Raw genomic sequence first — 16,936 nt, 5'->3', positions numbered from 1 at the left:
GAGAAAGTAATATAATTTTAAATGCTCGAACATGGTCAAAATATAAATCCTGATTCATAACAGAATACCATCAAGAATAAAAATCTAATTCCTCAAAATCCGGTGTCACAAATGCATGAGCATCTACTAGGAAGTGTAATACTACTACAACATTTGCCTGGATCATAAAATAGACATGATATAGTAATTGAATAAGACGGGGACTCCATGTGCTGCACATTATAACATGCAATGCAGCTCATCACAAAGTCTCCTCAGCAGCTGCGCCTATGTGCCAAGATGACCACCAAGTGTAACTGTCTCAGTACTTGCACAATTAGTGCATAAGCGTAGTATGAGTACGTAAGTCAACGCGTACTCAGTAAGTATCTAGCCCAACCTCGAAAAAGTAGTGACGAGGGGTCGATATCGACACTTACTAGTGGTCAAATAATTAAAGTACAATAAAAGTAGAAAGGTATGCAGCACATCAGGTAAAAGCAACGAAACAGATATATGTGCAAAACATGATCCTCAATAGAAGAGTAAATACAAAGTCTTCAAATACCGGACACTACCTCTAATTGAATACATAATGGCCAACACCAAATACAATGTTACATATCAATTCAGGAAGGCTCATAGGTATGCTGACTCCTTATCGAATATTACATACGATTCTGCCGAGCCATTTAGCACGATCCATAAAATAGTGTATACTGCCGAGGTCGTACAGTCCGATCCGTAGATGTATCTCATAATACTGCCGAGGTCGTACGACCTGATCCATAATAGTACTACTGAGGTATTCAACCTGATTCCATAGGAATAGTAAAACTTCAACGGGTCACTAGCCCCACTCACGAATATATGTGTGGGTTATGAAATTCAAGAAACTTCCGAACTAATACGTACAACGCGGGAGAAATCCATAAAAGAAAGTATAATCTTCGCGACTAATCAAGTAGCGCGTCAAGTATCAAAAATATCAAGGTTCGATATGCTATGTAAGTCTAGTCTTCGCCTAATATATAAATTAAAGCATTTAAACAAGCAAGAATAACTCAAGTAATACAATTAAAACATGGTGTGAGTCTAAGTCAATCTGAACATAATCAAGAATCTAGCATATGCACAGACACTCGTCACCTCATATGTGCGTATCTCCCATAACACGTAACATGTAACAAATATAGCACCTATGGGGTAAATTTCATACAAGGTTAGACAAGAAGACTTACCTCGCTCCAAAATTCGATAACCGGCTCCAACGCCTCTCTAGCACCTCAAATCAATGCCAAACGATCTGAAACTAGTCATAGAATGTGCAAACCAATCAAAATATACTCAAAGACTTACAATTTAATTAATTAGAAATAATTTCCAACTCCACATGAAAAGTCAACAAAGTCAACCTTTGGCCCACGCACCGGGATTTCAAATATTCTCAAAGATAAATATTATCCATAGCACCAAGAACTCAAATATATAATTTATTCACAATTCCATGTCCAATTCCGTAGTCAAAACTCAAAAATATTATTTCTAGATTTTTCTTCCAAAATTTCTCAATTTCTACTAATTTTCATGTTAAAATCCATACATCTTCATGAACTATAATTAAAAGTGGGTTAGAAGCACTTACCCTCAATAGGTGGATGAAATATCTCTCCAAAAAAATTGGTTCCAAGAGATAAAACGAGATGAAAATGAGCTAAGTCCTGATTTGCATTCTTATAGACTGCCCAAGCATCCTTCTTCGCAATCGCGGAAACAGCCTCGCGATCGCAAAGGCCAAACCAGCCTCGCCACCATCAGCCTGTCAAGCCTACGCGCTACACGAGCCCAGCTCCGCGAACGTGAAGGCCAATCTTCTAGCCTCAGCAATACGTCTTCCGCGATCGCGACATTCCTTACGCGATCATGTAGAGCAACTATCCAGCCCAGACCGGCCCAACAAACTCATCGCGTTCGCGACCCTCCTACATGAATGCGTAGAACAACCCGACCTCCAATCGTGATTGCGGTGCCCATTTCGCGATCGCAAAGAAAAAAGTCTTCACCAGCTCCACTCACCCCTTCGCGATCGCGATACCTCTTCCGTGATCATGATTCGTATCCCTGACACCAGAAACTAGCAACTGCAAAACAAAGGGAATTGGTCCGAAACTATCCTGAAATACACCCGAAGCCCCTGGGACCCCATCATATCATACCAACAAGTCTCCATACCTTATCCAAAGACTCGAAACGCTACAAATAACATCAAAACCATGAATCAACGATCAAAAATATTTCTTAACTTTCAAACATTCAAACATCGTCGAACGCGTCCAAATCACACTTAAGCATTCCGAATTACGACCAAAATTCACACACAAGTTCCAACCAACTAAATAGACCTATCCAAGGCCCCGAAACATCGCTTGGAGTCCGATAACATCAAAATCCACTCTAAGTCAAAATTAGCTAATTTAAAACCTTCAAAATGCAAACTTCTGATAATAAGCGCCGAATCGCTCTCGGACTATCTGACACTCAACCTGGACATACGCCCAAGTCCAAAATCTCCGTACGAACCTACAGGAACCTTCAAATCCCGATTACAATATCGTTTACTCAAAAGTCAAACCTCGACCAACTCTTCCAACTTATAACTTCCGAATTGAGAATTATTCTTCCAAATCAACTCTGAACTACTGGAAAATCAAAACCGACTACATGTGCAAGTCATAACGCATAAAGTGAAGCTACTCAAGGTCTCAAACTGCCGACGATATGATAGAGCTCAAAACGATCGGTCGGGACGTTACATTCTCCCTCATTTAAATATAGGTTCGTCCTCGAATGTGCCAAGAGTTGTCCCCATGCTGCCAGATCACTATATAAATCCTCGTGCACATACCCGTGCCACCTTAAGCCATATGAACATATTAGCTTAACCTAGACTAAATATTCTTCCTGCTACCTTAGCCCACAAGCCTTAGAACAAAATTTTCAATATCTGGAATTTTCCATAAGCTCCAATTCTTGCATACATACACTGTATCAACCTTAACAAGCTATACTAAAGCATAATTATACACCCAAGTTGTAACCACACGATGCACCTCATAATTCATATGCCCATAGTAATATCTTCCAACCACAATAGCCGTAATTTTCAAACTCGGTACCGGTAATATACTTTGTGACATATAAAAATCCTGTTCCAAATAACGCAATACTGCAAAAATGAAACAGGAGTGCAAAATCTTATACACACCCATCAAATCAATAGATAATGGGTTCTTCCGCTCGACAAGAACTATTGCCGCATTCTGAACTGATTAATGACATCCCTTCCCCGAACATACATTATACCATTCCGATTATACTAATTCCAGGTCCAACAACCTTGTCTCACCCAGTACAAGATGCTCAGCCGACAAGCCACATCAGACACCATCTAAAATCTCAGATGATGTGATCTGTGCGCCAAACAAGCCACAACTCAAATATGACCAATAAGGAAAGGAAACCCAAGTACCAAAACTACCCAATAAGCGTAAGAGATATAAGAACCAAACAAAATGCTATGAACCTATCCCATAGAGGTATCGTACCCAACATCTCACTGTTGTGGCGTGCAACCCGATCAACACATGATACCGTTGCGGCATGCAACTCGATCCAAACATCATACCCATGGAGGCTTGCCATCCGATCCATACATAATAATTTGCATGGGAATACCCATCGAGCTCAAAATGCTTATACTTACTAGACACACATATATCAATCACAAGCACGCCAAGTGCATAAACATAACCCTGGGGAGATGTATATCATCATGCGAAACAAAAGAGGCTAAGTACGACTAAGGTGCAATAAACAACCAGCATCTCGAGAGCCAACTTGCTCATACATTACCATTAGTTTACATAGGACAACAATACGCGTGTGAGTAGTCAAGTCTCCTCACAACCCACATAACATTAAAGGGTAACAAATGAAGTAGATGATGACAAGAATAACATCCACCATGTCAACGACTCATCCATAGACAAATGCTGTGCTGAATAAACATATCCGATCTGGTGTAGAATATACATTCATATTAGGCCTACCAATGGACCTCTAAACTGATTCCGAATACCTCAAAATGGTATATATCCTTCCAAGGATCCACAATGACCATATCCATGGCACATATAGTTAACTGTCAAGTCGTGAACAAATTTTCGTCGTCCGCAACCTGAGGTGTAGTCCACCTCTCAGAAATAAACTCTCCAATTTGCGATAGTAGCTGGATCTCCATACCTGATCTCAATCTCTCCCACTTGAATGACTGACACGTATCACCTACACAATCATCCCATGGGAGGTACTCCCACAACCTTCCGCACCTAGAAACAAAATCTGTATATCTATGGCTACAATCATGTTATCTCTGTAGTGCAAATTTAGAATCCGCAAATCAATACACAATGCCTCTTCCACAGAACACACCATTCTCAGGCGACACTAAAAGTGCACCAGTACACTCTAAACATCTGAAATCTCCCCCGCTCCCTCGAACTCGTGATATCCCCTACAAATGAGCCGCAACCTTGACCATTCAAATTCCAAGTTCCGCCTAGGTCACTGCATCCATCATGATGTTACGTGAAAGTACTGGAATCCCATCATAGATACTGAATTACCAGTAGAATAAGCACTTCATCGGTTAGAAACATTATCACTTAACTTATTTAAGGAGAAAATTTCAACACACAGTCGACTTCCCATAACCGTAGAAGACACAAACTTCAAGTCGTGTCCAACACCGTCGTAAACTCTTCGGGACTCATTTGCACATAACCGAACCATTGAAACTGAGTATTCTAAATCAACCGAGTCATGCAGACTGCCAAACCCACAAGTATAGCCACAAAACACCTGTATAACATTATCATACCGAAGGAACTGATCATTTCCCCTTACCATACTGATCCAAGCCACTGCTAGGCTGACCCCACTTCTTCAGATTTTCTCTCGACTTACCTTCAATATAACACCTCTCTTTACCAACACATAAGGCATTCCAATCAACACCAATCTTGAGTGTCCCCAAGTCGCAAGGCCACATCGTCTCAATACCCATAAGCCATTTTATACTCTCGCATGCACTCAATGGCACCTCCAACTGACACATCCGTTCCGAAGATACCTTCTGCAAATCCGATGTCGCTTCTTCTATCTCTATAATACCATGTCACAAATCTAATAATGATGTAGAATTGCCCCAAGTATCTCTCATACCCCACTGGCAACTCAATCCTTAGCCACGCAACAAACCCAAAAATCCTCAAACACCACACCTTGAATCTTGAACCCACTAGAACCATCATTGAGAGTCGCCCACTCTAAGCTAGTCCCGAATATATAATCAAACAACCAGTGCTTCTTTAGCACACGAAACCCCCCAAAGAAGCAACCGAATGAATCCCTTCCCTTGCATATAACATTCACAAAGAAATATCAATTCCTAGTCATTATACAACCTTCACATATCAATAAGGTAAAATATAGCACACATCCATCAAATTCCTTGCTCGAATTAACCCTGATGTCCTCTTCCTCAGTCATAATTAATCCACCAAGGTACCGAAATCCAGAGACTGCAAAGACATATGACCACGTGACCCAAGCACTGATGGTAGGCTCTCTCACTTGGTTTTAAGCCACGATCACATAACCCAAGAACCCAAAATGACTTCTCCTCCTCAACTACCATGATCTAGCACTATTACTCAACTGAATTCTCATAAGCCCATACTTCACTAAGTATAACATATCCCAAATTATCAGCCCCAAATGCACACTCCACATCATGACAGTCGCGCCATCTTCCTCAAGCGATCTAGACCCACATTATAGTACATGCCTCCCGTTGGATAAAAAAGTAAACCCCTCGTAGGAACCTCATAAGAAATCATGCGACCCCTAACCATCTCACAAGAGATAGTCCACTTGTATAACCCCATGCGGACATATTCCAACGATATTGCCATGGTTATAACCACCACGGAATCAGTTAATCTCCTGAGTCCACACTCGTCCACCAGCTGCAGTATCCGTTCATTGTATTAACATCAACCAAAGGTCCAACAATACGTTTAAAACTCGAAGCTATATTGCATCCCAAAATGATGATCAAACATTCACATTCCTCTACATTCCAAGCAAACTCTTATTGTCGCATTCAAACTTCCTAAATATCGAAGCCACTATCTCAAATAAAATACATAGACTTAGACATATGTCCGCATGAGCCAAATCACACTAAGCCTTCTCAAATCATGTAGCTACCCTACCATAAAATTCATACGATATGCTACCACTCCCACTCCTACTCCGATTTAGCCATCTCCCAAAGCAAACTACTCGATATTTGCTGCTTATACTTGGCCTGCTAACTATTCAACCACCACGAGACATATCCCATAATGTCATTTCTCATCCCGCACCACCAATAATGCTGCCCCAAATCACGATCCATCTCCATGGCACCCGAAAAAATAGAGAACCATCATCTACAAGCCTTGTCAAGGATCACCTCCCTCGAACCATCAACATCCGAAACACCGATCCGACCCTGAAGTCGCAACACATCGTCTTCTCTAATAACTGCTTCTTAGGTACAACCCCGCATTATCGTGCCCCCAAAGGTAAACAAATGAAAACCACCATACTAACGAGCCTTAGTGCACTCCAATAAGAGCGATGACACCACAACACAAACAAAATTGCCACCAAGTTTAGAAATATCACATCTCGCTAACTCTGTCAACCAAAACCTAAACATCCATAGTCCAACTGCCTCTCATGCGCTAGAATTAAATACTGAATCTTCCAGTCATTAACTGAATAATCCTCCTCATAAAATATTCACTGCTGCAACACATAAGTAAACACCCTACCGTTCACACCAACACTGCGTGATAACAATGCGAGAAACATCACAATATACCATATTTATCCCTGAACCCATGGGCAACACCAACACTGGACTGAAATGACTGAACACCTCTCCATAAGGCGACAATAGTAGCCCGCCTATAGACGCAGGGAAAAACATCTTTCACCATATCTGTAGAATCTCCACAACTCATCGGTGCCCAACTGATATCGAATGCTTGACATCGCGTATGAATGAGTAGGAAGAAACTGAAGACATAAGCTTCAATTGAAATCAAATCGCACAACTAGGAATCAAGAGAGGGAATTTCTCGTAACAGCCCTGTAGCCTCTCGAAGATAAGTACAGATGTCTCCGTACCGATCCACAAGACACCACTAGACTTGCTCATGACTTGTGATATCTAAGTGAACCTAGTGCTCTGATACCAAGCTGTCACGACCTCAATTTCAACCATAGGCCGTGATGCACTAACGCTGCCATTAGGCAAGCCAACAAATAACTCAACTCACCATTATAGAATTCAACGCATTCCGAAGCAAATAATGAGATAAATAACCGGAATCATTCATTTTAACAGAAATTATTGATATTATTTTAAATGCTCGAACATGGTTAAAATATATGTCATAATAGAATACCACCAAAACTAAGAATCTAAATTCCCAAAACCAGGTGTCACAAGTGCATGAGCATCTACAAGGAAGTACAATACTACTACAACATCTATCTGGAACATAAAATAGACAGGATATAGTAAATGAATAAGACGAAGACTCCATGTGTTGCGGATCGTAATATGAAATGCAACTCACTACAAAGTCTTCTCAGCAGCGGCGCCTATGCGCCAAAATGCCCACCAAGTGTACCTGTCTCAGACCTACACAATAACTGTACAAGCGTACTATGAGTACGTAAATCAATACGTACCCAGTAAGTATCTAGCTTAATCTTGAAGAAGTAGTTACGAGGGATCGACATCGATACTTATTAGTGGTCCAATAATTAAAGTACAATAAAAATAGATAGGTATGCGGCACAACAGGTAAAAATAATAAAACAGATATATGTGCATAACACGATCCTCAATAGAAGAGTAAATACAAAGTCCTCAAATATCGTACACTACCTCAAATGGAATACATAATGGTCAACACAAAATACAATGTTACATCTCAAGTCATAAAGACTCAAAGGTACGCTGACTCCTTATCATATATTACGCATGATTCTGTCGAGGTCGTTCAATCCGATCCATAAAATAGTGTACATAGCTGAGGTCGTATGACCAGATCTATCGATGCATCTCATAATAATGTCGAGGTCGTACGACCCGATCCATAATAGTACTACTGAGGCATTCAACCTGATTCCATAGGAATAGTGAAATTTAACGGGTCACTGGCCCCACTCATGAATGTATGTGTGAGTTATGAAATTCAAGAAACATCTGGAATAATACGTACAATGCGGGGGAAAATCCGTAAAAGGAAGTATAATCTTCGCGACTAATCAAGTAGCGCGTCAAGTATAAAAAATAGCAAGGTTCAATATCCTACGCAAGTCTAGTCTCCGACTAGAATATAAATTTAAAAATTTAAACAGGCAAGAATAACTCAAGTAGTACAATTAAAATATGGTGTGAGTCTAAGTCTACTTGGACATAATCAAGAATCTAGCATACAACGGACACTTATCACCTCATACGTGCGTACTCCCATAACACGTAGCATGTAACAAATATAGTACCTATGGCGTAAATGTCCTCTTACAAGACTAGACAGGAGACTTACCTCACTCCAAAATCCGATAACCGGATCCAATGCCTCTCTAGCATCTCAAATCAATGCCAAACAATCTAAAACTAGTCAAAGAACGTGCAAATCAATCAAAATATACTCAAAGACTCATAATTTAATCAAATAGGAACAAGTCCTAACTCCACACAAAATTCAACCTCCAGGCCCATGCGCCCAGATTCCAAAACATTCTCGAAAATTAAAATTACACATAGCACCACGAACTCAAATATATAATTTATTCTCAATTTTATATCCAATTTCATGGTCAAAATCCAAAAATATTATTTTTAGGTTTTTCTATAAAAATTCCCAATTTCTATCAATTTTCATGTTAAAATCCATACATGTTCAAGCACTATTATCAAAACTGGGTTAGAAACACTTACCCTTAATAGGTGGATGAAATAGCTCTCCAGAATTGCCCCATAATTGGCTCCAAAAGAGAAAATGAGATGAAATTGAGCTAAGTCCCGATTTGCATTCTTATACACTGCCCAAGCATCCTTCTTTGCGATTGCGAAAATAGTCTCATGATAGCGAAGACCAAACCAGCCTCGCCCAGAAAACCTTCTCCGCAAATGCGAGTACCAAGCTTGCGATTGCGACCATCAGCCTGCCAAGCATACGCGAACGCGGACCCAGCCCTGCGAACGCGAAGGCCAATCTTCCATCCTTAGCAATACATCTTCCGCGATCGCGAAATTCCTTACGCGATCATGTAGAGCAACTATACAGCCCAGACCAGCCCAACAAACTCATTGCGGTGGCGACCCTACCATGTGAACGCATAGAACAACCTGACCTCCAACCGCGATTACATTGCGGCCAAACACACACGCAAGTATATGCGGTCGTCAAGTAATAAAGTGACTAGAAGTTGAATGTCGAACCCACGAGGACTTTTTATTAACTATTAGCTAAATTAGATTATCCTAATTATCTAAAACCTAGAAGTAATTAAAATAAAAGAAAATCAAATACTAAACTCTAAAAAAAAGGAGCAGATTTTTATGTTATCAATGTGATGAAAACGATTTAGGTTATGGGCTATCTGACAATCCTATTGTATTCTTCACTTGAATTGACTAATTAATTTATCTCATTTATTGGTTAACGAGGTTAATATTGATTATAAGAATCTATTGAGTTCTTACTCGCCTATTCAAGCTAAACTAACGCCTATATGTCTATAGCGTTAGAATCAACAAGAATGCATTCATAATTTCCGTATAATAACCAAGCAAGGCAATTAACATATGTCTATCCTAACCGCGAATCCATTCCCCAATGTCCGGGTTCAAGAACTTGCTCTACTCAATCTTATATGCAATTTAGAATTTCCACTTTCGAGTTCAATTAGAGATTCATAGATAGTATTCAATTCGTGATCAATCAATCAAATAATTAAGCGTAGGATTGAATAAATAAACTAATATAATAAATCAAAAAATTAAAATCAATATTCGAATAACAATAGTCATGAAGGAACACAACCCTAGAACTTGAAGTTTAGCTCCACATAGATATGGTATCCAAATAACAAATTATCCAAAGAAACATAAAATTACTATGTTTGATGGAAGAAAAGATGAAATGCGATCTCCACAGAGGCTCGTGCTCTTCCTTGGTTGAATTTCTCTCTAAAGAACGTCAACCCCCTTCTTAGACATATTTAAGAAGTATTTATATGCTAGGGTAGAAGTCTTCAAGTCCAAAACTGAGTAGGAAATAATTTATTTGCGGACTGGGGGACCAGGCCTTAAGCTAGGCGAGGCCTGATCTGTAGCGCGCTATAACGACCCGGCTGCTCGTTTTGAGTATTTTTGCCCCGACCCCCTATTTATTGCCTCCTTTATGTTATATTATGGTTATGTGACTTGCTGGCGTAGTTGGTTTTGGTTTCGGGTGAGTTTCAGAGTGAAATGGGATACATTGTCCCTAAGTTGGAGGCTTAAGTTGAAAGAGTTGACTGGAGTTTGAGTTTTATGTAGACGACTCCAGAATTGAGTTTTGACGATTCCAATTGCTTTGTATGGTGATTTTGGACTTAGGAGCGTGTCCTGATATTGATTTGGATGTCTCTAGGTCGTTTCGGCTTGAATTGGCGAAAGTTAGAAAGTTAAAGATTTGGAAGGTTGATAAGTTTGATCAGGCATTGACTTTATTGATATCGGTATCGGATTCTCCTTTCGGAAGCTGTAATAGGTCCATCATGTCATTTATGACTTGTGTGCAAAATTTGAGGTCAATCGTAGTTTTTTTGGTATGATTTGGCATTAGTTTTGGAAGTCGGATGTTCATATTTTCAATAGGCTTGAATTGGGTTGCGATTTGTAGAATCGATGTTGTTTGATGTGATTTTAGGCCTCGAGTAGGTCCGTTATGTGTTTTGGGACTTGTTGGTATATTCAGATGGAGTTCCGGGGGCTCCGGGTATGAATCAGATAAATTTGGACTTAATTATTTTGCTGAAGTTTAAGCTATTCTGGTGTCATCACACCTGTGGTGGGAGTGGCCGAAAGTGCGGAGCCGCAGATGCTGCTGTGTGTTCGCAGGTGCGAAATCGCTGGGCAAAAAAAGGGTGTAATCGAGGGTTTATTTCATTCTTTATCTTTTGACCTAGAAAGCTCGGTTTGTGGCGATGTTTCGAGGAATGTTCAAGGAAATCATCGGGGTAAGTGATTCTAACTCGGATTTGGCTATATCACATGAATCCATCATTATTTTTGTCATTTAATTAGTGATTTGAGTTGGGAAATTAGGAAAAAAATTACGAAACTTCTTAGACCAAATTTTGGGGATTTGAAAGGCCATTTGAAGTCGAATTTGAGTATTTCTTGTATGGTTGGACTCGTTATCGAATGGGTGTTCGAATTTTGTAAGTTTGGTCGGGTTTCGAGATGCAAACCCGGGGTTGACTTTTTATTTCTTTTTAAAGATTGCAACTTTATTGTTCGGAATATCTTCCTATAGTTTTTCCTATAGTTTGAATTTATGGTATAAAGTTATTTTGGCTAGATTCGAGCCGTTCAGAGTTGGATAATCGCAGGAAAGGCTTACTAGTGAATTGAGTTAGCGTGTTTTGAGGTAAGTATCTTGCCTAACTTTGTTTGGGGGAATTACCCCTAAGGATTAGTGTTGTTTTGTGTTAATTCTGATATGTGAAAGCTGTGTACACAAGGTGACGAGTGTGTACACTGGCTAAATATGGTAATTGATCGGTTTTAGCTATATAGATTCCTTTCATGCCTTTAATTGCGTTGCCATAATATGTTATATTCATGATCATTAGTCTATCATCACATGCTTTACTTGACATCATTAATACTTGTTTTATCTCTTACTTGCTAATTATCTTTACATGCTTAGCTGAAGTTATTGTTCTCTCTATTCCGTATTAATTATTTAACCGTTGAGTTCCTTTCTTGAAGTGGTTATTCTTGAAATATCTTATAGTCAAATTGTAGTGTTGAAGTTATAAAGGCCGTTATTTATATTGAGGCAAATATGTAAAGTTGTTGAAATACCATTTTGTTGAGTTATTCACTTTCGGTTGCTATTGTTGAGACTCTTGTGCACATTGTGTGTCACGCCCCGAACCGGGGGGGGACCGGCACCTAGTGCCTCACTTAACCTAGCGTACCAACTTACGACGGAGGGACTCTGAACATACAATGCCATACTTTGGATATGGTGCCACATTGGAAGACAATTTGTAAAAACAAAATATAAAACTAAACAGAAACTAGCTCTGACTAAACATCAATATAAAGCTGGGCCGACAAGGCCGTCATAACTACTACATCTGACAAACAACCAAAATATACATACAAGGCCTACAAGCCCAACATACTGCACTAACTGACAAGATATGTCTAAAAGCCTCTACTGATGGATGTACTGTGGTCGGAACAGGGCCCCAACCTACCCATAATATATATACATATATACACAATATGTACTCAAAACCCTATACCCGGCAACTCCAAAGGACGTGGAGCTTACCGATCAAGCTGATCACGGACATCACCTACGGAGGAGGTCTACCAGGCTGTCTATCCGAACCTGCATGCATGAAATGCAGCGTCCCCACGAATGGGACGTCAGAACGAAATAATATACCGAGTATGTTAGGCAATAGAGTAACTGAAAGCTGAAACTAAACTGATAGTATAATAACTAAAAGTAACTAGGAGTCAAAGATGATCGTGAGATATACTTACCTACTGATACTGACTCAACTCTCTTAATATAGTAAGTAAAATAGTTGTCCGGCCCTATAAGGCTCGAAACGTGTAACTGCTCTGCCGCAGTAGGCTCGCTCATAGGCGCTCGACCATACTAGGCTCTGTATCTCGTTCATTTTGGGCTCGTTCATAGGCGCTTGGCCACAGTAGGCTCGGTATATAACTTACCATCTGATTAGAGGTTGCCCAATAGGGCCCTGCCCATCGATTATAGCTCGATGGTGGTGAAAGTAATGTAATACTGTATATATATATATATATATATATATATATATATATATATATATATATATATATATATATACCCTCTACTCTCTTGACTGGAAAAAAACAATACTTAACTGAATATAAAGTCTCGATAAGGGAGAATACTGTAACTTATGAGACTAGGATAATGTACATAAGCTCAGGAATACAAACTTCTCTTTATGTCTCGTTATCAAACTCATGTAGTTACGAGATCATGCTAAAATGAAGGAAACGTTTAGCCTTAACATACCTTATCACAATCTTTCCAATCAACAATTTGAACTTGCCCATTCGCACCTTAATCTACAACAACGATAATAATATTATCATTAAGTTATGAAAGGTACAACTATCGCACATTGAACGACAAGCTTATTTTGTATTAAAACGGGCAGCATCTCCCCTATAATCCTTACTCCCTCAAAATTCAAGATAACACTAACAACACAAGAACACAATAATAACAACATATATACATTATTTTCCAACCTTATATACACCACAAATTACTACAAAACAGCCCAAAATACCCTAATCTCTTCCTACACAAAACGACCATCGTAGTAGTGTCAAACATCCTGAAAATATTACGACGAACGACCATCCCACCAAACTGAATTTATGTGGTGTTTCTAGACACCCTTCCTCCTCAAAAACTCCATAAAACAGTAGCAAAATGCGCCGTCCAACAGCAACACGAAACAATACGCTACAAGTGAATAATTCGAACTCACGGCTTCCGATCACCGTCCCGTGAGTTCTTACAATTATAGAATGACTTTCCATACATCTCCAGCAGAAACAATAGATGAAAGAGAGCAGAAAAATTACCTTATTTATTGAATAACTCAGCTCCTATCTTGGTTCTTCAAACTCTAGGTTTTACCTTCAACTAGAACTTGAAAAGGAGAAAATATCAATTAGGGTTTGTGTGCAATTATTTTGGGAGGATTTTTGCAGGAGCTTATATCTGGTTATTATGCCCTATTATTAGTGTAATATATGAAGGAAATAGGACTTTAAAATGTCTCTTTGGATCACCCGAACTAGCCTATTTTCGGACATATATAATCCTCTCATTTAAGCAAGTAGGTGACACACCTACTTGTCACCTAGCAGTCTGCGCATCATTGCATATATATATATATATATATATATATATATATATATATATATATATATATATATATATATATATATATATATATATATATACTCCGATGTCGTATTGACAAATGGTTTAATGTGTTAGAAAATAGACTCATAGATATTCAATTTGATAGGTGGAACACCCCATAACTCTAAGTATATTGGGAGAAAATCGCAGTTACATTTGACCCCAAATTTCAGTAAAACTTATGAACGTAACTTGTGATGACTTCCATCGACTTTTGCTCCACAACTCGCTTGACCTCAAAACATAACACACGACTATCATAAAACTAACATAACTCATAACATAACCTTTTTATCATGTTAAGAACCCTAGTCTCACCCCAAAGGTACGGGTTATAACATTCCTAACTTGTCGACTTTCGACGAAACATTATTTTCTTCAATTTCTTAGCTTCTGTACCTTCCAACCCTCTTTATACTTGTTGTTCATGATCTTCAATATTTGTAAGCTCCAAGGTAACATGATAACTTACTTTATATACTTCCAGAGATGATCTCATATTTGGTCTTACATTAGTTTGCTTACGACGCACTTTTACATACGAAAATATGGGGTGTAACATTGTGGTTGAGCCATGGGTTATTTATTGTGGAAACGCTATTATTGTTGACTTCTTTGGCAAGTTGTGGTATTGGTCACTTGAGGTACAATTTGTGATACGTTGTGATATTGATGCACATGCGGTGGAATAAGAAATGTGGTTGAAACACATACAGTGAGATAAGGTGGGATTGATACGCATGCAGCTAGTAGGGGAACTAATTGAAGCCACGCAGTATGATAAGGTGGGCTAAATTGCGGGTAGCTATTTTGAGAAAATAATTTTTAAAACTAAATGCAAGGCTCCCGCGGTGATATAAGGAAATATTGTGATTTGATTTGTGAAATGAGACTACGAGGCGGTACCTCAGTAGTGATTCTTGTTTATACCTTTCAGTTACATCACTTGTGTTTTGTTTGCTTTGTTTCCTTGGCATTTCATTCTTTGTTTTCTTCCATGATGTCTTAATTGACTTAGTTCAGTGTAGCTATTCTTGTTATATTTCTTCATTGTATCATCCCATTATTTTCTATTATCATACGGTCATATATACCTGTTTAGGTTTTTCATTTATTCTAGTAGGATCTTGACCTGACCTCGTAACTACTCTACCAAGGTTAGGCTTGATACTTATTGAGTATTGTTGTGGTGTACTCGTGCTATGCTTCTGCACATTTTTTTGTGCAGATCCAGGTACATCTTACCAGCCTAGGTACCAGTGAGTTGAGCTCATATTTGGAGACTTCAAGGTATACTTGCCGGCGTCCGCAGACCTTAGAGTCACCCTCTATCTAAATCTATTTCATTTTCCCTTTTATAGATACTTTTGTATAGGGATGTTTAGTATACTCTTTTAGAGCTTGTGACTTGGTATCACCGGGTTTTGGGAGTTTTGTTTTGTTGAGTTACGGAGTTCTTTTTATGATAATAGTTGATTGATTTTACAGTTTTATCATTATCTCAGTTAAATTTTGTATGCATGTTAGGCTTACCTAGTCTTAGAGACTAGGTGCCATCACGACATCCTACGGAGGGAAATTGGGGTCGTGACAAGTTGGTATCAGAGCTCAAGGTTCATAGGTGTTACGAGTCACAAGTAGGTTTAGTAGAGTCTCGCTGATCGGTATAGAGACGTCTATGCTTATCTTCGAGTGGCTATGGAACTGTTAGGAAAAACATCACTTCTTTGATTACTTATCATGCGAATTTGTTGACTTCGAAATTCTGAATCTTTGTCTTTCTATTCTCTCACTGATGATAAGGACAGGCACCGCTGGATCTGACAATCAGACACACGTGTCTCCTGCTAGAGCCGCGAGAGACCGGGGCAGAGGCCGAGGAGGGGCACACGGTGAAGCCAGAGCACCTGCCCGAGCTGCGATAGAGGAGCCACCAATAGCTTTAGTTGGGGGGAAGGCACCTGAGATGCCTGTTGCTACCCCTGCACTTCAGAAGACTCTCGCTAGTTCTTGAGCATGTTTGGTACTCTATCTCAGGCAGGGTTGATTCCACTTGCACTGGCCACATCTCAAGCTGGGGGAGGAGCACAGACTCCCGCAGTCCGTACCCCGAAGCAGCGAGTCCAGGCTGACTAGGTCTTAGAGGTTAAACTAGTGCAACGGGTTGTCCCAGTTCAGCCCGAGGTTAGGGCAGCAGTATTAGATGAGGAGAAGCTTAGTCTTGAGAGGTACAAGAAGTACCATCCTCCTACTTTTAGCGGCCTAGATACAGAGGATGCACATGGCTTTCTGGAGAAGTTCCACCGTATTCTCCGTACGATGGGTATAGTGGTGACGAGTGTAGTTGCTTTTACTACCTTCCAGCTATCAGGACCAAAATATTAGTGGTGGCAGGCTTATGAGTAGGGTGGCCCCACCGAGGTAGCTTCACTCACATGGGTTCAATTTTCAGAGATATTCCTGAGAGAGCTTGTTCCCCAGAGCCTTCGGTATGCATGGCGCGCGAAGTTTGAGTAGTTGCGCTAGGGTGCTATGACTGT

Source organism: Nicotiana tomentosiformis, chromosome 10 (genome assembly GCF_000390325.3).
Source record: "Nicotiana tomentosiformis chromosome 10, ASM39032v3, whole genome shotgun sequence".
NCBI classification, from domain to species: Eukaryota; Viridiplantae; Streptophyta; class Magnoliopsida; order Solanales; family Solanaceae; genus Nicotiana; species Nicotiana tomentosiformis.
The sequence above is the reverse complement of the archived record's forward strand: the minus strand, read 5'-3'. Positions refer to the sequence as shown.